This window comes from Ceratotherium simum, chromosome 19 (assembly GCF_057802395.1).
Source record: "Ceratotherium simum simum isolate JZ-2026a chromosome 19, ASM5780239v1, whole genome shotgun sequence".
NCBI classification, from domain to species: Eukaryota; Metazoa; Chordata; class Mammalia; order Perissodactyla; family Rhinocerotidae; genus Ceratotherium; species Ceratotherium simum.
In genome coordinates, this window is record NC_141918.1 from 7,173,795 (window position 1) to 7,199,485 (window position 25,691).

At 34.9% G+C, this 25,691-nt stretch overlaps 1 long non-coding RNA gene across 2 annotated transcripts; it reads right to left on the reverse strand.

Moving 5' to 3' along the window:
• Window positions 1-19,479: 19,479 nt before the first annotated feature.
• LOC147914493 (uncharacterized) lies at window positions 19,480-25,470 on the reverse strand. Of its 2 annotated transcripts, XR_015555170.1 has the most exons (5): window positions 25,268-25,470; window positions 22,888-23,071; window positions 21,867-22,010; window positions 20,650-20,837; window positions 19,480-19,833 (listed from the first exon to the last, which is right to left on the reverse strand). It is a non-coding gene; the product is annotated as an uncharacterized LOC147914493 (long non-coding RNA). The 2 variants fall into 2 exon arrangements; XR_015555171.1 differs by lacking the exon at window positions 21,867-22,010.
• Between the last annotated feature and the right edge of the window lie 221 nt (window positions 25,471-25,691).

Consider the following 25,691-nt stretch of genomic DNA (forward strand, 5'->3'; position numbering starts at 1 on the left):
ACATGGACTCAGAAGACCTGAGTTAAATTCGCAGTTTAATTACTTACAAACTGTGGTCTCGGCAAGCCATTTCCTTCTTTTTTCTTTGCTTTCTTCCTATTTTAGACCTCCACAGCTTTTTTGCAGAGATTATATGGTGACCTAACTGAATAATGAGTGCAAAATTCCACAAAAGTTTTTAAGTTAGATTTAGGTAGAACTCAAATCATGGAGATTAAAATTAAATGATTTGTGAATGATATAAGAATGACTGTGGAATTTTGCTGAAGAATTTTAAATTTGGAAGGAAAGCAAAGCATAAGATTCAGTTAAGAAAATAGGATCAAGAGAAGTATTTTACAGTTTGTTTATTTTGGGTTGGTTTTTAAAGTTTGTACCCTATAAACCAGAGTGCAATATCACATCTGAAGACCCGTGACTGGTAGTTTCACGAGAGAAAGAAGGCTTAGAAGAGTGACTGGGGAGAACGTGTTCCTGAATTCATGAGCACAATCATTGTCAATTAGCAATAAAATTCATTTCACTCTTGATTTTAATGAAAGTGTGCACACATAAGTGATATACACTTTCGTGTGTTTGTGTGTGTCACAGGCTACTTGGACAATCTGATAAAATTATCGAATGTGGGGCCAGCCCCGCGGCTTAGTGCTTAAGTGCGCGCTGTGCTGCTGGCGGCCCGGGTTTGGATCCCAGGCGCACACCGACGCACGGCTTCTCTGGCCACGCTGAGGCCGCGTCCCACATGCAGCAACTAGAAGGACGTGCAACTATGACATATGATTATCTACTGGGGCTTTGGGGAAATAAATAAATAAAATTATAAAAAAAATTATCGAATGTCTTTATATATATTATAATATATAAAACATACTATATACGTATATGATATATATAAAGTTCTCATATAACTTCTAGTGTTCACAAACCCCACAAAGCTCATTTGATGAAGGGGTACAAGTACTCCTAGTTAAGAGTCCCTGCTGAAGTTATGGTCGTTGTTGCATCTTTTCATGAGCACAAAAATAATTGTTACATTATTCTAATGCAACAGAAGTACAAATATTTACATCAGTATTTTTGAGTTGAAGATACATCACACACACATTTGTCTGCGTAAAAAACAAGTCATGTCAAATACTTTTAAAAGGCTGTCCTATTTCAGACTACACTGGATGAGAGAGAAAGACACTTCAGTAGTTTTGAGACTAAATGATTACAGAGTAGAGCAAGACAGACTTAGAGAGCTTGACTTGGAATTTTAGGATAACGATATGGTTTACTGCAGGCACAAGTGGAAAATGAAGGAATGCATGAGTGAATGAATGAGTGAGTGAGTGAATGAAATGAAAAGCGTTTCAGAGCCACCAAGAAGAACACCAATGACACTGAGGAGGCAAGAGGTTGCTGACTTTTTTTATGTCTGGGCAGCTGTAAGCCCACAGACAAAAGCAGTGACTTAAGAGTAATCCATGTTTTAGCTTCTGCTATAAACCCAAAATATCTGTGCCTTCATTCCTTTTTGCAGCTGAAGACTTTCTAGTATTATTATTTTTAAATAAAACATACCTTCTCCTCAACAAAGGAATTCCCACCCTCCATTCCACCTTCCCCCAGTGTTACCTCCCTAATCAGACTCAGCCATTGAAGGATTTAAAACTTGGCCAGTCCTAAGGGAAAATATTCTCTTCTATGAACCCGTGTCGGTAAAGACTGGCTTTTGCCCAAGCCACAGGAACTTGAAGCAGTCTGCCAGCTCAGTTGCACAGACAGGTTCAAGCAGAGCGGGATGAAAGCTGCTACCAGGCTTTTCATCTTGCAGGTTGCAGAAACTCATGATGCTTTACGTCTTATTCTCCTGAAGATGGTTTATAAATGTAGGACAGCAAAGTAAAAATATTGCTAAAATTTATTTGCATGGTATATCAAAAGAGGGGAAAGTAGAAAGAAAATCAGATAAATTATTCTGAATATGAGTATTTATTCAGATTCAAATGACTATTCAATGATCGGACTGCTTTATAGTCACAATTCTGATTTTGTATTTAATTCAACTCCAAAATTTTTCAAAAACAGCCCTTATTTTCCTTTTGACAGCATAAAATAGAACAAGACCAGCTCTGACCATGGCTCTGACAGCCACAGTCTATGTGACTTGTGGTTCCCTAGTGTCTCTGAGCATCAGTATCTTCATCTATAAAATAGGAATAATTATTATATCTGTTGAATAAATACATAAATGAACATATGAATGTGTGAATGAAGTTCAAGGAACACACAGGAAGCTGTTTGATAATTAGTCATCTTTATTAGTATTAATAGCACTACATCATTTTAGTTGGCTTTTTATACATACTGATAATCGGACACCTTATCTTTTAAAATGTTCAACTGAATATGTGAAATATAGCATGATTTAAGCTGGAACTTATACTCGATACACAATATTGGAAAGTATTGATCTACATTTGTCACACTGGTAAGATTTTTAGCTCAAACATGAAATTCACTAACTATAACTAAAATATTTTCTTTGACATTTTGATTGTGTCTAGGGTTAGTTTTTACAGAGAACAGGTATCACATGTCTATTTGTCGCATTTTAAGAGGGAATAAAGATTTTCCTTTCTCTAGAAGCTTAAAAGAAGATACTTAAAAAAACACAATGTGATATTTGGGATCCTGATTCATTCTGATAACAAAGTATATGATCCTTCAACAAGGCCTTCTTCACACATCCTTTCAAAATACTTCTTTTCCAAGATAAGCTATTTCATTTTTCTTGTATACATACAATTATCTTTTTCTTGTATATATACCAATTATCTTTCTCTCAACTCATCTCATCCCACTATTGAGACAAGGATAGAAATCAAACCATCTCTAAATTTTACTAATGTCCATTATACTCTCTTGTTACTGATTTAGGCCTGGCCACATGCAGGTTGATCTATCAGGCCATGTGAAGGACTCGCCCCACTTTCGTTTCTTAATTCTAAAAATCAAATAGAATTAAACAAATCTCAGAAGTCATATTTAAGTCTAGATGAAATTTTACAGAAGTAAAGGCTTTTTTTGGAATGATAGTACAATAAATCATCACCTATATAGCTTTTTGTTTTGTTTTTTGGGGGGTGAGGGGGGTGAGGAAGATTGGCCCTGAGCTAACATCTGTTGCCAACCTCCCTCTTTTTGCTTGAGGAAGATTGTCCCTTAGCTAATATCTGTGCCAGTCATTCTCTATTTTGTATGTGGGTCACCGCCACAGCATGGCTTGATGAGTGGTGTTTAGGTGCACACTCACGATCTGAACCCGTGAACCCTGGGCTGCCAAAGTGGAGTGCACGAACTTAACCACTACGCCACTGGGCTGGCCCCATCCCACCTATATAGTTTTTTAAGTGGATAATTAGGTGGCATTATTCGTATGCAATATTTGAACATGCATAGACTGAATTGCTTCAACTATATGTCTGGGAAAAACTTGTCAGGAAGAAGTGTATAAAAATAGAGGTAGATAAGATCAAGTTTAGAAGGTAACTTGTAAATTGTCCCCTGAGATGATAAAGAGGCCCTTAAAATAATCTGGAGACTGTCATAATATAATTTCTTCGTAATCTGTGTGTTCATTCTTCTTCATTTACTTTCTCAGTTTCTGCATTTTCCTCTTTCAATTCTCTTTCTAGTTCACTGTCTTTAAAGATTACATTCGCATTTCTTTTTTGTGTGAAGTCTGAATATGTTGATTATATAGTAAAAAGAGATTTATTGCTTTCAGTTGCTCCAAGCAGTGGTGAGTGTAGTTAAAAAATGTACTGAAAGATATTGGTAAGTTTGAACAGGGCTTGTGAATATTTTATGCCAATATTCTTTGCAGATACAGAAGTTTGTGAATTTGTATTGTAAACTTTGAACTCCTCAAATTGAATCACATTAAGTTCATTTTTGGAAGTTGGAAATGATTATCTGCTTAAAACAATAATGCAAGCAGTAGATATCTACATTACTTTAATGGCAAAGAGCTTTGCCTTCTTCTCATTGAGCTAAATTTAATTCAACTGGTTCATGGGATGGTTGACTAGATGTGATGGGAATTAGCCATAGTCTATCCCTAAAAAAGCCCAACTTAGTTCAATTTATAATGTTTTGCCTCATTTTTCCCTACAACATCCTAGTAATAGAAATGAATAATAGAAACTACTTTGAAAAAAAGCATCATCTTATCAACTGCATCAACTTCGTATATATCACCCCCTCCCACAGCTGCTCCTTTTCTTCTTTGCAGGATGTACAGTCATTTTCTCTGGCTGTATTCTTGCCCTGGCAGGCTGCAGCCCTTTGCAGCAAGAGTGACTGAAGGCTTCAGAAGTGGAGTTGAAGACTTGGGAACCACAGAGTTTACCGAAAGGAAAAGAAAGAAAAATTGGCCCCTGTTCACACTTATCCGATTGCTTGTATGATGTCTTTAGAACAAGGAAAATGATGCTCACAGCTACCTTCCAATGTGTGTGTGGTGGGTAGGAAAATGGAGGAGAGGAACAAAGGAAGGCAGGGTGCTCCAGTGACCTGGATAAAGTTACTCGATTACAGCAATTCACTTTTCTCTAAATCACTGTCAAGTAAAAAAAATAATCTAGAAGTAGGGGAAGGGGAAGGGAAAGCTTCGTAGTGTGAGACTCTGTGAGATATTGTGAAACAAATTCATAATAGAAAGGGAGTCACTATTAGCCTTAAAACGATCAGTAACATCATTATTTATTTTATTTTGTTTGTAATAGAAGAGAAAAGAATAAGTGGGATTTGGAACACGTCTTATTTGAATACTCCTTTAACAATTCTTGCTGCACACACCCTATTGAATTGTGCACAATTACTGTTCTGAAATTTGAGGCTATGAAGAAACATCCAGCACCTGAGATGATTCACTACACACAGAGCCAACAACAACATTCAGCACAAAGGTAGTAAGTAACTCACAGTAATAATCCAAGATTACCTGGAGGGGAGAAAAGCATTAAAATAATATTTTTGTTTTTCAAAATGTGGGTTTTCTTTCCTTCTCTGAGTCCTCCCTCTCATCTTTGGACAGGGGGAAAAAATCCATCAGTGTCTACAGAGAACACCACAAGATTAATTAATGAATTTTATAAAGAGTTTGTGTAAACACTTGCAGGTTTTTATAAGGGAAATAGTATTGACTTGCCTTGCATCCTATGCCCAATAACGTGAAATGACTTCTCCTTGGTTATAGTGTTAAAGGAATTGGAAAATACAAAAATTTTCCTTGAAAATAAGGCTTATTTCTGAGGCAAAGGTTGTCTTTGTTTTAAAATATGCTTCCTTTAAATTGTCTTTTGTGGATGAGCTAATGCAATGATAATAAGGCAAGGAAGTTAAGAGTAACAAGTGAATTCAGAAAGTGTGACTTAGGCTTTAGGTTATTCATTACAATGTGCTTCATATCCTGTCTTCTTATAGGAAGGAATGGTTTTATACATGATAAAACTTGGAGTAAAGGTTGAATGTAAATATATTAATTTGTTGAATAATAACAATTCCTATAAATTATTCAATATTTTAAATTGTTGATATCAATGTTAAAAAATTACCTTAACTCCCTGTTTCCTAAGATCTCAAAATAGTTACATATAAATTATTTTATATATTGTGAAAATATTCCTGTGAAGTAGGACAACACTTTTGATATTAGCTTACTTTAAAAGCCAAAGGATCACAAATTAATACAAAACCTCCCTGAAATTAAAGCTGATATATGAAAGAAGTTAATTGGGGTATGATCTTCTGTGGGGTCGAGGTATCCAGAGAGGAGAGTCTAATGTTTTTTCCAAAATAAACTTTTTCCTGATTTAACTTTTACCTTCCTTTCTTAATTATTTGTCTTTTATCTAAGAGGTTAGAGTAACAAGAACAGTAATTAATTTGTTCCTTTCGTTTACTAGTGTAATAAAATAACCTGAAAGGTACTCTGTGCTCACACCGCTGTTTGACTCAGTTATAGCAGCACCAGTTCTTAGATGTCTTTATAGCCAGGCCCTAAGACCTTCCAAACCAAGTGAATAAATCCTCAATAAATTGTCTGACATTTTCAAGTGCTAAAATAGTTCAAATAGTTTCCTACATCCTGTGCCCTTCCTCATTTTATTTCACATCTGTAGTTGCCACTAATTAATAACATGTCTTTTTTTACTACTCTTCAAATATAAATGCTTTAGAAAATATTTCCCTCTAAGAAATATCTGTTATACAATTATTTTTTTTATTGCTATGCAGGTTAATTTGACTGCCTCGGTTTTTTTTCTTTTTTTCCTAGAGTAAGGAAATTTTGAGGTTCTTTCGGAAACTAGTATGAAGTGAAGTTGTGTTTATATTTAGTGCAAGGTAACCGACATTTGTCTTATTTACTTAAGTATAAATATGATTTTAAAACAAATTTCTATTATAGCCTCTTTTTGAATTTTGCACACATTTGACCCAAAATGCTACATCAAATATCAAGGAATAAAGTTTAATTTAAAAATTTTTTCTTTTGTTTTTTACTGTTTTATGAGTCTTGTAATACCAACACATCAAGCTTTCCCCTTTTTTCCAGTATTTCAGTAGGTACTGCAAAGAAATTATTATTCAGGTTAATGACTTCTCTTTTATCGATGTGTGTGTGTGTGTGTGTGTGTGTGTATGTTGAAAGGTGTCACATATATTTTCAGTAATGCTAGAAAATGAATTATATTGTGAACATTTATGATGTCATTTATTCTGCTTTTCCTCATTATTCAACTTATTTTCACGTGCATAATAAAGATTGTTTATAACAGGAGTCATATAGATTCCTTCATCACTCTTATGTGATATATTCCACATTTAATGTCACACGCACACACAGACAATATCCATCTTAAAAAATCCCAGATTCACTGGTGCCTGTATAGTCCTAAACACAGACAGTGGATTCCTTACACAGGGGTACCAAAGATAAAAAGAGACCCACACTAAAAGATTCAAGATTATGAATCAAACCTCCTGAAATTAAAAGAAATCAAAGATGAAGGCAAAAAAAAATTAAAAGGACTAGTAAAATTGGATAGTTTCCTTTTATATTTATATAGTGTCTGCTTTTCAAATGTGTACAGGACAAAATAGGGCACAGAAGCAATACCTCTTTCTTCTGTTTTCCTTTTACCCTCAAACATTTTGGAAGTTCAGGTGAGCCAACAATTGGACATGAAAGTCATGCAAAAATTGTAATAGTAATAGGAAAAAGAGTATATATTTTTGCAAAACATTGCTTTTCATTCCAGCAGGAGAAAATATGCATGGCTGTTTATCTTGGTTTTGCTGCACCTTTGCACTGTCCAACATGGGCTGGCTGTCTGGAGGGCTTTCCACAGTCGCTCACAAGAGCTGCACTATTCGTTAGGGCAATAAGGAGATGCTTTTGAGTGTGTTGAGTTAAAAGCTCCATTTAGTCTTTCACTCAATCTGCTTATGTAACTTAAATATTTTTAGTGCCCAGGAGTTCAAAGCAGCTAATGTGTTGTGTTTCAGAATGACAAATAGAACACACTAAAAACAGCATTAGAATGTTTTCCTAAGCAAGTTTCAGGGAAATGTGTGGTGCTCTGAATGGAACTCCACATAGCGTTTGGCCATCGAGCATTTCCTTCCTTGTGCTCAGGACTGAATGAGTCACTGTGCCTGGCCTTCGCTGCTCCCCAATAGGTCTGAGCCTGACCATGAACAAGCAGTAAGCAGAAACCGAATTCATATGTGGCTCCCAAGAGACAGAAAGGAAATATTCCTTCTGGTAATTTATTGATGAGCTAAGCCCAGATGCAAATGCCTGTTTCACTGAATAGGGCGTCTTCGCAGCTTGGCTCTCATCTTGAATGGCAGCCAAGGAATTCCTACCAGGAGTTACCAAGAGAACAAACTCTCTCTTCTTGAGGTACAAGATATGAATAGATTTGTAGAATTAATCCATTCTAGGGAACATATTAAGAGGCATTTCTACTATATACTGACTGTTACCAGGAAACTATAAGAGATATTGTAACATCTCAATAGTGTTCTAGCTTTGTTTCATTTCCAGAGGCATTTGATTTATGAAAATCTTATTAGTGGAAAATATCACAGTCTTGACTCACTTGCTGATGGGATCAATTGTGACACAAGAGAAAGAAAAGAAATTTTTATTAGTTCACTGCATTCAGATACTGTCTCAAAAGTAAGGACTTTTTTTTAATATTGAATTTTACTAAAAATATTTTAATATCTCAACTGGAATAAAAGAGTTCCAAAATGTAATTGCAAAGCTGTTTTTGTCACCCAAAATGCAAGAAATGCCTGTAATTCAGTTGATGACAAATTTCAGACCACATGGGAAGTCCACTGAATAAGAGTGTCAGTGAGAGAACACTGAATGAATTTCCTTGGTGGTCATGCTTTATGAAATTTTTCCTACAATAGTATCCTAAAATATAATTCTAATACTTGAATAATCTCCATACATTTTAATGCAAAAATTCCAACTGTAACTATGAGTTTAGTTTGATTTAGTCAAACAATTGATATATGTTGAGAAAACGTGAATTTATCCCACAAGATTATTAGTGACTATAAAATTTGATAAAGCCAACCAATTTTTAGGACATATTTTGAAAGCATATTCTTTTTCTTAAGAAATGTATGTTCTCTATGTTTTAATTATTTAATACATTCAACTTTATTTTTCTTTATCCTCTTGCTTTACTATTCTTCCTCCTTCTGCTCCTATGACTTCCTACAACAGACCACTGCACACTCCAATACAAGAGGGTAACCTGTATTTACAACTCATTTTTCTCTTTCCATATTTTCCTCCAAATTCACACATACAAATTAGCATGTATAAAGCAGGTTTTGATCATTAATTACAAAATGGGATTATTTAAAATACTTTTCTTCATTTTATCTTCTCCTAGAAATGTATTATGAAAAGTCTTTCACATTAACTTGTATGGTTCTAATTTGCTCTTTTTAATAAGTAGAAAATATTTTATAGAGTAGGTGTGCCTTAATTTATTATCCATTTCCACATTGATTTTCATTCATTTTATTCTAATTTATCTTTTTTTTCATTACAAGGTAAGCATAATTATATAAAGGTTTGTTTGCCTATTGATGCTTTTGTTCCCATGTGATGATTTCCTAGGAATGGAGTTTATGGGTCAAAGGCTTTAATGTATTTCTAATATGAAGAGATATTGCCAGACTGCTTTCCCAAAAAGGCTGTAACACTTTACATTTCCATCAGCAACACGTGAAATTACCCTTTCCCCGCAAGCCATTCCCCTACCACAATGAAATAGGTATAGCTCTTCCTAATTGTTGCTAATTTGATGACTATGGAATGACAAAGTGTCATAACTTGATTTTATTATTATCAATTAGCAAAGTGAAAATTAAAAAACTCTAATGAGTTTGCTTTTTTTTGCCATTTGGATTTACTTTTTTAAACTTTTTTTTTGGTTTTAGATTTACTCTTCCATAAATTATATTTATATATTTGCTGCCAATTTTTATTTGGATTGGTTACTTATTCTTTTCAATTCCTAAGAAGTCTTTGCTTATTCTAGACATAAAACCTTTTTATTTCGTTTGGGTTGCAAGTGTTTTTTCCAAACTTGTCTTATCCTGTTGAAATTCTTTATAATATCTTTACCATAAAAAGCTTTAATTTATAATAAATTATTAAATTGTTGTTTTTGAGCTTTTGGGTTCCCAGTCAAGAATTCTGCCATGTCCTTAAATTTTACCTGAGATCTCCTTGATTCTTTTGCAACACTTTACCATTTAATATTGGCATGTCAGTACTTAATCCAACAGGAATAGATTTTTGAGTAAGGTATCAATGAGGCAGGCTTACTCCATGAGACTGTGCAGGTTTTGCATTGCATAACTCTGGGGAATACCATTCACAAAATAGATGTATTAATTTTGTATATTTATTTTGACAATTTCCAGTAGATGACAACAAAGTTGGGAGAGGCAATTAACAGCTAATACTAGTTTACTATCATAATAAGTTACTTTAAAGATTTTGATTCTATGTTCATAAATGAAATTCCTCTATAGTTTTCTTTATTTATACAGTAGTCCCCCCTTATCTGCAGTTTTTCTTTCTGTGGTTTTAGTTACCCACTGTCAACTGCAAACCAAAAATATTAAATGGAAAATTTCCAGAAATAAAAAATTCATAAGTTTTAAATTGCGACCATACTGAGTGGTGTGACGAAATCTTGAGCTTACTGCTCTGTCCTGCGCAGGATGTGAATCATCCCTTTGTCCGGCATAATCCACACTGGATATCTATCCACCTTTTAGTCACTTTGTAGCCATCTTGGTTATCAGACTGACGGTCATGGTATTTCAGTGCTTGCGTTCAAGTAACTCTTATTTACTTAATAACGGCCCCAAAGTGCAAGAGAGTGATGCTAGCAATTCAGATATGCTAAAGAGAAGCCATAAAGTGCTTCCTTTAAGTGAAAAGGTGAAAGTTCTTAACTTAATAAGAAAAGGAAAAAATCATATGCTAAGGCTGCTAAGATCTATGGTAAGAACGAATGTTCTATCAATGAAATTATGAAGAAGAAAAAAGAAATTTGTGCTAGTTTTGCTGTCATACCTCAAATATGTATGTATAGGAAAAACCATAGTATATATAGGGTTTGGTACTATCCATGGTTTCAGGCATCCACTGGGGGTCTTGGAACGTAACGTACCCCTGGTAGATAAGGGTGGACTGCTGTACTACTTTAATTTAGTTTTAGTATGAAAGTTACTGTGACATTATACAATAAACTGGAGACTTTCCCATCGAAAGGAAGCAAAATATACCACCCCAAAATATGCCTCTTTGGCGTAAGGTTTATCTTGAGTTGATTATCTTTAAGGAACAGCAGACACAGGAGAAGCTCTGAAAACCAAGTAGTAGTTACCACTTGTAAGAAACTTTTACATTCATAAGGGAAATCTCCATTTGTAAGGGTGTGTTGCTCTCTGTACCAGGAAGAGAAGGATGACTCTCAATCTCTAGAAACTCTTATCAATGGAGAAGGCAATGACTTAGATCTGCATAACAACCATATTTTTGTTTACTGTGCTTTTCCTAGTAACCTCTCATAACTGGCCTCCCCCCCTCCCACCCCCCAATATCTTGGTCTTTAGCTGGAGATGGTATTTAAGGTGATGGCTTGGGCCATCTCAGGAAATTACTCAGTTTTCCTGGGTATCTCCCATGTTTATAGGAGTTATACATGTTATTAAGCTTTTATTTGTTTTTCTCCTGTTAATCTGTCTTTTATCACAGGGAGTCTCAACTAAGAACCTAGAAGAGTAGAGGGAAAATTATTTTTCTTCGCCTACACCAGCGTTTCCAATTGCCTGAAATTCTTTAAATGGTATTGAATTTTTTTTAATGTTAGACAAAAGTTCAGCTGTGATCTTCATTTAGCCTGCACCCTTTTTGATTATAGAATTTTAATCAGTTTTCTAATCTCTTCTATAATTATTAAACTATTCAGATTTCCACTTAATCTAGGAAAATTTTAGTAATTCTATTTCCTAGAAAAACCTTATATTTCCCAAAGGTTTTCAAATGTGTTGCTCTAGACTTGTATGTAATAGTCATCTCGAAAATCCTGTGAAATTTCTTATGGCTTTAGCTATATCTCCTTCCTTCACACTAATTTTATCTAGTTTATCTTACTTAGTTTTGTGTTTTCCATTTTCCATAATCAGGCTTGTGACGTTATTGCCAAAAAACGGGGATCTTGTCACCATAGCCAAATCAATGAACACAATGACAAGAGATTGAGGAAAAGAAAGTAATTTTTAATTTTGCTAGCAAAATGAGGACATGAGAGGCCAGTGCCTCAAAACCCACTGTCCTCCTGACATGTTAGTAGCTAGGGTTTTTAAAGGGAAATCCATGGGAAAGAATGTGTTGTACAAGGTTTTAGATGTGGCTTTGCAGGTTGGCACCTTCCTACCAGCCTGCATCTGGCCTTGTAAGGCTATTTGTAGGGCGGAGGATGGTGAGATAGGGGAAACTGCAAGTGGGTGTCCTTGGTTGTCTGTCTCCGTGACGAATATGGTGGATTTTTGCGCCAGGAAGCCAAGGAGTTGGGGTCTGGGAAGCCTTACCTTCTTGCTATTCTCTGGATATCAGTTTCCCTGTAACAAAACATCAAAGGGTCCGTAACTAGCCAAACTTCAGTGTGAGCCCCAGTGTGAGGCCACCTGGGCTTTAACAATTTGTAACTTCCATTTGCCTTGTAAAATTGAGGGATACAAAGGTTAAAAAACTGATATTTACATGTGAATGTAACTTAGAGAAGCAGGGAAAGAAGATGAGTTCTTTTGGTTTTAACTCCATATGTGCCGGGTTTAACATGGGGGAACTGATATCAGGGCTGGCATCAAAGTGTTAATTTTATTGGTCTTCTCAAAAAACAGCTTTTAGATTTATTTACTTTGTCTAATTCGTGTGTGTGTATAGTTACTAGTTCATTATTAACTCTAATTAATCTTCTGGTCTATTTTGTTTTTCTTATTTTGACTTTTTAGTTATCTATTTCATGCCTTTTAAAATATCTTCTATAATAATTAAGGCATTTAAAGTTATACATTTTTTTCTTCTGAATATTGAGTTGTCTACAGTCATTAGGTTTTAATATAAATTGTTCTCATTTCCAATGCTTCCTTTGTTGTGCATGATTTTCTCTCTAAATGTCCTAATAGACTCAAGGGTTGTTTAGTGGTGTGTTTCTGAATTTCTACATGTAATATATTTTGGTCAGCCCTATGTTATTTATTTCTAATTGTATTAGATTACAATCAGAAAATGCAGGCTGAAAAACCTCCACTATATACTATCTGTTAATGTTTTCTCTGTGTCCAAGCAGCTAACTGAATTTGTGTAAATTTTCCCTGGTCTAAGAAAAATATGTATACTTTTGTTTTGAAAGATGCAATGGTCTACACATAGACATATTTGTTGAATGATTATTCACTTTCTTATATCACTTGTATTTTAGCTTCTAGATGTATCTAATTTAGAAAGTTAAAGTTTTCCTATATAATTGTATATTTTGCATGTTCTCTGTGCACTTATAACAGTTTTTAATTTTTATACTTAACTGCAATTTTTATGTTACAGTTTTTTTACTGTAATATCTTTCACATAGAATCATATTATTACATAATGATATCCTGTTTAAATTCTATCCTGTTTGGTATTAATATGATACTTTATAAGCATTTCCTCATTTCTTTTTATCCCTTTATTTTCCCCTATTCAATTACATAATTTTTAATGTTTCTGTAAATGGCACAGATAATTGTTTTTTTCAATCCAATCTTGCCATCTCTCTTTTAATGGTAAAATCTATTTACTTTTAATATGAGGAATATTTATTTAATTTTAGTTCTTTTTCTTTTATCATGTTTATATATTTTTAAACTATTACTTGCTCAATCATTCTACTTTTCCCACTGTAAATTTATGAGTTTATTTACTTCCCCTTCCTCAGAATAAAACATATCATATTCTATTTTATATCAAAACAAGATACCAATTTTTTGCTTCACCTAATACTAAGCTCTCTTACTGCTTTCTCTCACATCCTAATAAGATGAAACCTTTAGAATAACCTCCATTTCATACCTTCCTCCCCTCCTCTCACCCAATGGATAGAATTTAGGAACACATTTATTAATATCATTTTATCCAACTCTAGGTATAAGGTTTTCTTATGTTTTATCTGTTCTACAGCAGTGATTCTTCATGTTACACATCCTGTTGGCAGAAAATCTAGCATTATTAATTTATATTTAATTATATATTATATAGACTGAGATATGCTATACATAATTCATCATCTATTCATCTATCAAATAATTATGCAATGCTCATTATATTTGACTATTTTAGGCACTGGACTCCAACCATGAGCAAAACACACATTTTTGCCCTCATGGAGTCTACATTCTAGTAAGATTTCTACCATTTCTTCTACTCCTTCCCTTTCTCCATCTTGAATTCTCTGTTCTGGTTAATTAATATTATATTACAGGATTTTCTCAAATATTTTGTTTTTATAGGCTAAGTGGAAAATGATTTTCTTGAATTCTTATAGTCAATTAGTTGAAAAATATCTTGGGGAATAGTTCTTTTTGTCAGAAATCTGTTAATCTTATTCGACTCTATTCTAGCTTCTGATGTCACATGTGAGAAATTGGAGGCCAATTTTGCATTTTTTCATTTGTAGATAACTTTAAGACATACATAGGAGGCAGTAACAAAAGGACTTGGCAATTAACAGGTGAAGAGTGTGGAAGACATGAATAAAGAATGACACCCATATATGTGGACATATGTGGCTTAGGCAAATGATTAATTACTAGTATAACTGAATGAGAGGGGAATCAAAACTGGATTCAAATCAGAACCCTGGAATAAAATTATGTGGGGACTTAAATCACAAACAGGAGTATTTTAAATGTTCTCTGTCACTGGTAATTGTTATAATTACTGTGAGGAGATAGAAAACAAAATAATCTACCTTTCCTAGAAAAGCCTGAGACATCTTGGAACTATTGCACCAAGAGAAAGACCTATGCTAAGATTCAGTAGTTAATCTTGGAAGTAAAGATTTCTAAATTATGAAATAAAAAAATTGCTGTACAGATTTCTGATTCTCGATTCCTCATGGCAAATGGTTATAAAGAACTAGTCTTAAAATGGGTTCACAAGCTGAGAAGTAAACCTGTTGCAAATGGTTTCAACTTTTTTTTGCCATTAAGTGTTTCATTTCAGAAACCCGTACTTTCTTTTTTGTTTTTTAGAAAGGATCCTGCATGGGCCTTTCCTTTTTTCTGTTTTTTTTTTTTTTTGAGGAAGATTGGCCCTGCACTAACATCTGTTGCCAATCTTCCTTTCTTTTTTTTTTTTTCTTTTTCCTTCCCAAAGCCCCAGTACATAGTTGTGTATCATAGTTGTAGAGTTGTAGCTCTTCTATATGGGATGCCACCTCAGCATGGCTTGATGAGTGGTGAGTAGGTCTGCACCCAGGATCCAAAGTGGTGAACTCCAGGCCACTGAAGCTGAACGCTGGAAGTTAATCGCTACGCCACCAGCTGACGCCAACCAGTACTTTTTGATATTGATCAAATAAGTATTATAATGACACACGTTAACCACTAATAAATGTTATGTATGTATGCTAACATTAGAGGTCTTATATCAAATCCAGGAAGTACTATATTTAACATGCAAATACTCTTAGACTTGTTCATCATTATCCTATGTCCCTACAATGGCAAATACTTAACTGACATGAAATAGTAAAAAATATGCACAATCTATCTGTTAGATCATAGCACAGCCCCGCAACCAGAGCAAGGCTTCATAGTAAATACATTTAATGTGGAACGACATTCTGAAGTAGTTGGCGTCCAAATTCTTGTTATCCTTGAAAATCCCTGAAATGCCTTTTATTTTCTTAATCCTGATGATCTAAAGTCTAGAAGTTCTGTCTTATGCCTAGGCATAACAATATAAAACATTACATTTACATAGAACTGTATATTTCTAAGAACTATATGGTTGTTAATTCACTTAATTCTTTCAAAAATTCTATGAAGTAGGGTTTAATATACTTATTCAGATAAGAAAACTTAAGCAGAGGGAGATTAACTCAGCCAAAATCATAGAGCTATTACAGAGGAGAGCCTGCGTTTGAACCCAGGTAGTCTGGCTCCAGAATCCATTTGTTTAACTATTGTACATCCTATCTTGGTGGGAAGAATTACTTTTTTTTTGGTATACAATCCAAAAATTGGTGTCTTATAGCTTCATGACAAGATCTGTGTAAATATATTACCACCTCCCCTACCCCAGAAGTATTTCAGAAAAGAAAACTAATCATTTCATTTTATCTATAGTGTGGGCAATTGTAAGTAGCACCTTACTCATAACGAGTGCTCAATGAATTAATGAATGGTTTCACAAGGATCAAGTACAGGTAGTAGTCTTCTTATGGAGCAAATCCATAGGAATAATAGAAAAGACATAATAATAACCACCAACACCACCGCTCCTCAAAACGAAAGTGGACATTTCAGGAATCCAAAATCAGAAATAAATATTTGAAGAGACTCAATTCAATACGGGAGATACAGCAAATGGAAAAACTTATATTCAAGACATAGAGATACTTGAGCAATCTAGACAGAATTTAAAGTAAGTATAATGATTATTTGTAGAGAGATAAGAGAGAATAATTTGTCAATTGATCAAGAATATTCAGTTATGAAAATAGCATTATTGAGATTAAAAATATTGTTGAATTAAATATTAAAATAAAAAATTTGATACATAAGATAATTGCAAAATGGCACCTTGCCAATTAAAATACTGTTGAGCTGATTATTCAAGCCAAATGTTCTGTTTCCCTCAGATTGCTGCCCTAAAGGATAAAGAGAAGAGTATAAAAGAAATGTGAAGAGATGTGGAGACTAGAACCAGAAATTCCAATACTCATCAACAGTAGTAGCAAGAAGTGAGAAATGGATAATCTAGAAAGGCGAAACTATTTAAAAATAATTATCTAAAATATCTCAGATCTGAGGAAAGATAAAATTTTTCAGATTGAAATGATGCCCAAATACTTCTGGATTAAAGACTTACACTTAGACTATCTTGTTGAAATTTTTTAACAAAAGAGATAAAGTAAGAAACCTAAATGCTTCCAGAGGAAGAGTTAGATTATATACAAAGGAATGACCTTCAGACTGATAGTGTACTTTTATTAAAAATATTGAAGATAAGAAGGCAATAGAGCAATATATTTGAAATACTGAGAAAAAATTAACACAATAATTCTCTATCCATTCAGACTACCACTTCAAGATCAAGGGTAAAGATATTTTCAATATATAAGTACCTACAAGGCTTACCCTATGCAGAATTTGTCCAAAATATCACTAGAAACTATATTGTAGCAAGAAGAAAAATAAATCCAAGATACATAATGGGATACAAGAAGCAATAAAAACTACTAAAACAAAAAACACTCAAAACAATTGAATGACATAGGGTTATAATTTTTAATTGGAATGTAGATTTTCATCACAGAATCATCTTTTACATATATATATAAATTATCTAAGAGTGAAATTTCACTCTTAAAATTTTAAAACATGTCATTTTTACCCTAAATTTAGCAAGAATATAAAATGTTTTCACTGGAGAAAACTCTTATTGAACATTGTCAATCAATTAATATTCCTTTGCTAACAGAACACGAACTCAATTGATAGAATGAAGGATTCTACGCCATCTCCCCTAAATGAGATTTGGTGGTAATTAAGATATTCTGTAAAAATGAATGTTAAGAAAATTAAACACAAGCTTTTTCACATACATGAAATAAATCAAGTACTTAATTCTCAGTGTTACGGGAGTAACACAGAAATTCCTTTAAAGTTTGTATATTATTAGAGAGGCACTGCAAATAAATGAAACAAAAAATCAAGATAAATGAAAAAATACCAATGTCAATGATGTCTCAAAGCAATATTAAGATTAAATGCCAAATGAATAAGGGTTAGGACTATTATCTCTAAGAAAGAAAACTAAGAGATATTTAGTTATTAGGGCAAGCTTTGTGGAAAGCAACGAAGCTCAATATGGACCTAGAAGAATATGCAGAATTTGATCTGCATAAGGAAGACACTCCAGGCCAGGAAAATGCACAGAACATTTATGCTTTGAACAATAATGGGAGAACTATTTTAGTTAGTAGGGATTGTCTGTGCTAAGGAATAATATAAGTCCAGAAATTCTCATTAGAAAGCAATTCCAAATGAACAAAAAATATTGCATCAATGAATAAATGAATAAGATAATGAGTGAATGAATTCCCTGACAAGTTTCTGGTTTTGGTGTTTTTTTTTTTTTTTTTTGGTGAGGAAGACTAGCCCTGAGCTAACATCTGTTGCCAATCTTCCTCTTTTTTGCTGAGGAAGATTGGCCCTCGGCTAACATCTGTGCTCATCTTCCTCTACTCTATATGTGGGACGCCTGCCACAGCATGGCTTGATAGCCGGCGCATAAGTCCGCACCTGGGATCCAAACCTGTGAACCCCAGGCCGCCAAAGCAGAGGGCACAAACTTAACCACTACATCACCAGGTCGGCCCCAAGTGTCTTCGTTAAGAAGCTCCTTATCTAGGGGCAGAGAGAAAGTGTTGATATGAACACAAATATATATGGAAAGAGTTATAATGATGGAAATTGTGGAGAGATTCATGAGAGTTTCCCAGGTGCAAAGCATCTTCAAAAGCATAAATGCGAAAAAGAGTATCATAAGTCTTATAACTGTAAAGATCTCAGAATTGCTGGGGATGTTGGGCAAGTGATGGTAAATAAAACTAGAAATGTAGGCAGTGTTCAGGAACTTTGTGAAAAAATAATTTTGTCTAAATTCTAAACTTGTTTCTCATGATCTTAATTTCTGCCATTTGTCTATAGGGAAACTGAGATATGTATCTGGGAAATGACAGATTGGACACAGCATAATAAGAATAAAGATAAGAATAAGCATTCCCCCCAACCCCCCGCCAAAGATGCCTTTGTCCTAATCCCTAGAACCTGTGATTGTGTTAGGTTGATGACAAAGGGGAATTAAAGTTGCATATGGAATTAAGGTTACTAATAAACTGACCTTGAATTGGGGACATTATCCTCATTTATCCTGTCAGGCTCAATATAATCACAGGGGTCTTTATAAGAGGAACAAAGAAGCAGAAGAGAGAGAGTCAGAATAATGCAATGTGGGAAAGACCCAATTGGTCACCACTGGCTTTGAAGATGGAAGAGGTCATGAGCCAAGGAATGCAAGTAGCCTCTGGGAGCTGGAAAAGGCATTAAAATGGATGTACATACATACAATGAAATATTATTCAGCATTAAAAACAAAGGAAATTCTAATATTTGCTACAACATGGGTGAACTTTGAGCACATTATGCTAAGTGAAATAAGCCACTTACAAAAAGACAAATACTACATGATTCCACTTACATAAAGTACTTAGAGTAGTCAAAATCATAAAAACAGAAAGTAGAATAGTGGTTGCCAGGGGCTGAGGGGAGGGGAGAATGGGGAGTTAATGTTTACTGGGTGTAGTTTCAGTTATGCAAGACGAAAAGAGCTATAGAGATGGATGGTGGTGGTGGTTGCACAACAATATGAATGTACTTAATGCCACTGAACTGTACACTTGGTTAAGATAGTAAATTTTATGTTGTGTATACTTTACCACAATAAAAATAATTGGGGGAAAAAAAGAGCTACGGCTAAGGCAAATGAGTTGAAAATTTCCAAAGAGAACAGTGGATCCTATCAATCAAAAACAACTTCAGTAAACCTTGGTGCAAAGGCAGATTCGTTGGCCCCCATCACTAAGACCTAGAGTAGGGTCAGCAAATTTTTTCTGTAAAAGGCCAGATACCAAGTATTCCAGGCTTCACAATTATTCTCAACTCTGTGGTTCTAGTTGAAAGCATCCATAGACAGTAAATTAAGGAATGAGCATGACTGTGTCCCAATGAACCCTTTTTAACAAAAATAGGCAGAGACAAATTTAGACTTCGGGCTGTAGTTTGCCTCTCAGCTAGAGATCTCATTGTTTCCCATAAATCTATAAAGGATGCAGTCTGTCACTTACCTCTTGATGTTATCATGTCCAAGAACCACATCGTTTTGTAATTTTTTTTCTGTTTAGGAGAATTAAAATAATTTCAAAATCTCTTTGCAAAAGGGGTTCATTCATTTCATGTTGCTACTAGTTTTCCTACGGAAAAGTGTTGGCCCATTTTCATTATATAATAAATGATAAACCATATCAAAGCCTTTAAAATAAGAGCAATCATCTACCAGTAGGGAGACATATTTATCTGAGGCTGAGCAACTTTAAATCTTGATTTAAGAGAAAATGTCTTGGTAAAGAAAATTGAAGACAGAACTATATCTATATAAAATATTAGATCCTTGACACATCTCTTGTGCAATACAGAGTATTAAACTATGCACTATATATTATTATACATAACATCTAAAAGAAAGTAAATAGTACCTGAGCAGAGGAACAAAGCAATAATTCATTGTTAACTTTCCATGTATGCATAGCTGTGTCATTTTGATTCCTTGGTGGGTAGGTGAGATTTCTATGGTTTTTCCTTCATTGTGTCTCTAGTAGTCACCACTCCACCATTCTCACCAGAGTTTTCCAAATCCATCCTTCTTATTTACTTCCTACGTGACTCTTCCTAAAGACTCGTAATTTGTTTCCCCTACACAACTTCTTTTTACTCTAAATACACTGTTGCTGGATTTTTCTTCATGAATCACACCCCTGAGCATGTCATACAAAAACCTGTAACAGCTATTTGTTCTTTATAACTTTAGATCCAAGTTTCTTAGTGAGGCTTTCAATACCCTAAAAACTCTGCCTTCTAATTACTTTCTCTACTGCTAATTTAATGTATATTATGTTTCTTACAAATTGAAATACATGTGTACTCCTTTCATACCTTTTATTTCCAACACTAAATTAGTTCCTTTGTTCATGTTGTTTCCTTTTCTTGGGATTTCTTTTCCTATATTTTCACAAGTCCAACTTGTACTTCTGCTCCAAGCTTCAGAATAAGTGACATCTTCTCCATGAACCAGGCCTTAATCCCACAGGTGGAAGTTCTCTCTCTCTTCTCTGGAATACCACCTTATTTACAGAGAGCAAAAGAAAAGCCATTCATAATAGTTGAATCCCTAATATGTGTCAGAACTGTATTTGGGGCTTTACCTACAGCATCTCATTAACAAAACAAATAAAGGATACAATCATTTTCTAATTTTACAGCTGAAGAAACTGAGTCTGATAGAGGTTAGGAACCCCGTCCAAGTTGATCTATCTTATAAATTGTGGAATTGACCAAGCTTGTCGAAGGGCAGGATCTTACATTCTTGTCAATTAAGGTCCAGGGATGCTTATCAGTGTATGATCTGTTAAGCATAGAAGATTAGGAATGACTGTGGTAGGTTTAGAGAAAACGTTAATGTAGTTAAATTCATAAAAAGAAATGTGCAGGGCCGGCCCCGTGGCTTAGCAGTTAAGTGCGTGTGCTCTGCTACTGGCAGCCCCGGGTTCGGATCCTGGGCGCGCACAGACGCACCACTTCTCTGGCCATGCTGAGGCCGCGTCCCACATACAGCAACTAGAAAGATGTGCAACTATGACATACAACTATCTACTGGGGCTTTGTGGAAAAAAAAAAAAAAGGAGGAGGATTGGTAACAGATGTTAGCTCAGAGCCAGTCTTCCTCAGCAAAAAGAGGAGCATTAGCACGGATGTTAGCTCAGGGCTGATCTTCCTCACAAAAAGAAAAAAAAAAGAAATATGCAAAAGATAAAGGGAAATTTGTGCTGAGTAATAAGGTGGATCAACAAGAAATGAGAATAGGAAGAGGATTGGCAGAGGAAAGGACCTAAGAGGTCTATGCTGTACCTGTCTCCATTCTCTTCTCTCTTTAGAAGAGTGTGCTTTCCCCCAGGTAGTGATGATTCTAACAACGGAGCTTCAGACTTGGCTGATTTGCACTCCTTTGAAGTCTCGAATCTGGCATTCAAGCCATTGTATGCATAACTCTAAAGCCCAAATGGTTTTCATTACATTTCTTCTAACTTTCTCTTTCCACAGGGAGAAGTGTCCAACCACTAATCTATAAGGTACCTTTAAAACGATATCCTTACCTGACATTAATCCTTTATCTCACAGTAGGAACTTCCAAAATGTTTGAGCTACTCTGGTGCTATCAGGAATTTTTACCCAGGATTGGAAACAGTGATAATAAACACCAAGTGACTGTGACCCAAATGCGATGGTAACATAACGTCCTGTAAGAACAAGCAGATGCTGACTGTTTTATCATTCCATCAATGTCAGTCAAGGAGAAAGACTGGCGGGAAGCCAATCTTTCATTTGTGCTCAGAATAATACTTAGCTTTGTGGTCTGTTAGGGGTGGGCAATCTAACTAAATCTCCTTAAAACAGTTTTGAATGGATTTCAGATAAAGGCTTTAAAAGCCACGTTATCTTACTTCCCTGTAATGCCCTTCTAATTACAAAAGTGAAAATGTGTTCTTTCATTTTGTATATCTATATCTATTTACCTTATAATATTAAAATATTTATTTTATAAATAATTTATTTTCAACAGATAAAAAATATACCACACAGATATTCCTATAAAACACAATAGCAATATCTGGGATTGTGGTGGAGCACACTGTCTTCTCAAGGTCACCCCGTGAAATTACAGTCATGAACCAAAATCAGAGCTCTGTGCATTTGATTTGCATGGCCCTAAGCTTAGCAAGAGTAATAGGATATAGAAACGGAATTATGACTGCCTCATTTTCAGTTTAGGCTCTGATAAATACCACAATTAAAAGGGAGGCCATCATGCAAGACTTGGAAAAAGAGATAGAAGACAACCAGTTATGTGACACTTTGCTCACCATCACCTTAGGCCTATAAAAGAGGTTTGGAGAAAAAGAGAACAGAACTGGAGGTTAGGAGAAGATTTTGGAGAGAGTTGGTGGGTATTTTGGTCCCACTACCCATCCCCTCTAAGGGGTAACGTTAGTAGGGAAAGCATCTCCTCTCATTAGCCTCAGAAAAGGGGCTTCAGTGGGACTTAATGCAACCAATTGGAGAGCTTAATATGTGGCCTCTTGATTTTGTGGACACAGGGAACACAATCGGACTCACCTGGCAAGTTGAAAGGGCCAGAGACTGCTGACTGGATTCTCTGATGGTGAACTTAGAAAGGATGCTGCATCAGGGGGCTTCCAGAATTAGTTGAGCAAAGATGAGTATTTCCCAATGTCTCCACACAAACTACATGCAACAGCATGTTGGCAGAAGGTATTCTTAGATGGTATCCAGAGGCTACCTGGAAGGAAACAATGTCACTAATGTTGGGGGCAGAGCTCTGGATTTCCAGAGGTTAAGAAGGAAACTATGAATAACTGGCCGAAGAAGATTCATTTGTCCACATCAAAGGAAGGACCTGAAAGTAAAAGATGCCCAGCAAGAGGGAATCTTTTCAAGAGACCATGGAGATACTCATGAGAAGAAGCAGTTTTAATGGCTGCCAAGTGCTAGCAGGGCAAGCCGGTGCCATCTTGAGTGGTCCCGGTCAGGTAAGCCCTTTCCTGATACCACCTCCTCCATTTCTTCCCCCACAGTCAATAAGATGAAGGAGAACAAATGAAACCCGTCAGGAAAAACAAGAAGATGCCGAATATGTCCCTATTTCACTTTAGGTATCCATAAAATGGAGAGAAAAATAATCTATTTAAATGAATTTTGAAGTTTCGATTATTAATGGAACTGAGCATATGAATTCTTTGAACCAATACTATCTTGCACTTAAGGACATTTTATGGCCTAAGAGAGAGCAAAGAGTTCATGAAATTTGCCCAAATTTTCACCCAGAGGATAAATTAATACCATATATTAAATTCAAACTAAATCAAAATTAAAATTAAAGCTGATTTCTATTATACTAATGAATCCCTCTAGTACATTATTACAGTTCCAAAGGCATATCAGAAGAAAATAATTTTTAAATGCTTTCCATAAACAAAGAGTTTGTCCATGCTAACAATGGATTCTCAACCAATATGTGAGGACTGTTTTACAATAGTAACGTTCCTTTTCCATTGTAATCATAGGGAGACTCACTGGCATTCATTTAGGATTCTTTTCAGAAATATAATAACGTGTTTTGTGAAGTCTATGATTATTTTCAGAGTTGATATAAGCTTCCTTTCTAATGAACACTGACAAGGTAAACCCTAATGTGCCAGGAACAATAGAACGTATCTTCAATCCTGAAACTTATTTGAAATTCATTTTGCTCCAAAGTAACAATAAATGTCACTCTGGCCATATTGAGGTTACACTATCTAAAAAATAGAACTATTTTTGGTTAGTTTTACATTAGTCATTATAGTCACAATACAAATGTACTTTAAAAAAAAACTTGATTCCTCATTGTTATTTTCTTTTGTCAACAAAATCCAACTACTACTATCAAGATTTTTGCTATTATTTTTGCAGTTTAGTAAAGGCAAATTTGCAATTAAATGGTGCTAAAATGCCTAAGCACACACTGCATATCTCTGTAGTATTTAATGTGCTTTGGTAAGGCACTGGAACCTTATTGTATCACGGATCAGGATTTAACATAAGGAGGATGTCTCTTTGGTATCATCTAAGGAAATTTAGTTACTAGAGGACCAAAGGTCTTTTTAATAAGGCCCATAGAGCAGATCCACACCGTGGACTCTGGGGACAGGATTATTGGAAGTGTTTACTGTGAGTATGCAATGGTTTCCTTTTTCTTCTGAATCACTGGTCTTCAGGGACCCAACTTAAAGTTAACAACTGATATTCCTCTACTCATTTTACCTTTTCCCCAAAATACTTGTTCTTAAATAATTTTTTTCTCTTGCATTTGGAGAATTCTGTTGAGGATAATAATATTCTATGCTTACTCATTCAAAGGTATGTATTCGTGGTCAGCTGAACATAAAATAGCAAAAATAAGACCAGAGAAGAGGTCATTTTTCTATAACATCCATTCCACTGTGTGAGCACACCACTTCCATCACACTGCATCAATAATGTGATGAGATAGGCTCATCATTAAGCCTCATTAAGAGCTTAGAACCACTGGGAGATTTTTACAAAAGGGAATGACATGTTAAAAGAAAGGAGAGTAAGAGTTATGAAAAGAAGGTTGTGCTCCTGATATGATATAACAAGTGTATCTAACATAGAATCTAGTGGGGGGAAATGAACAGGGATAGACAAGAGGAAAAAACATCAAGGTTTACTTGCTTGATAACTGTGGGGGATGAAAAGAGATAATTTTGAGGAGTCAAAATTCTGAAGTTCGGAGGCGTGGATAATTTTGTGTACTGTTAAGAAGGAATGATCAACTTGAGAATACATATATAGATAGAAGGTGTTGATAAGATATTAATATACAGACATCACAGAAGGAGTAGTTCTAACGAGGAGAGCATGATAGTCTGAAGTAAAATTCTGAGATCATCTGCATGCAGATGTTAACACAAACCTGGAGTTCTAGTCACGCTCCATGGAAAATGACGAATGTACTTATGCTTCATGGAGAGCGATTAACTTCCTCATGTTCCTTTAATTCTCACTGGACCTGGAGACTGGGCATCTCACCCTTTCATCAGAGTCCATGCAGTGGCAGCCAGTTAAATCATCTCTTTCCATTCCTCTACTTTCTCTTCAGTGGTCCTGACGTTTGAGCCACTTGAACAAGAATAAGGTAATTTACATCCGGTATCTCACATCCTTAATTTTCTACCATGGCAAATCATTTTCTGAAGTTTTTTTATGTCTCTCTGCCAGTATGATCAATTGTGAAACAATAGTTTTCACAGTATTTTAATTTTAGGCCTATTTAATTTTGAATAGGCAATGTAAGACCATAAAAAATAACCCAAAAATATAAAGTGAAAATCCCCCTT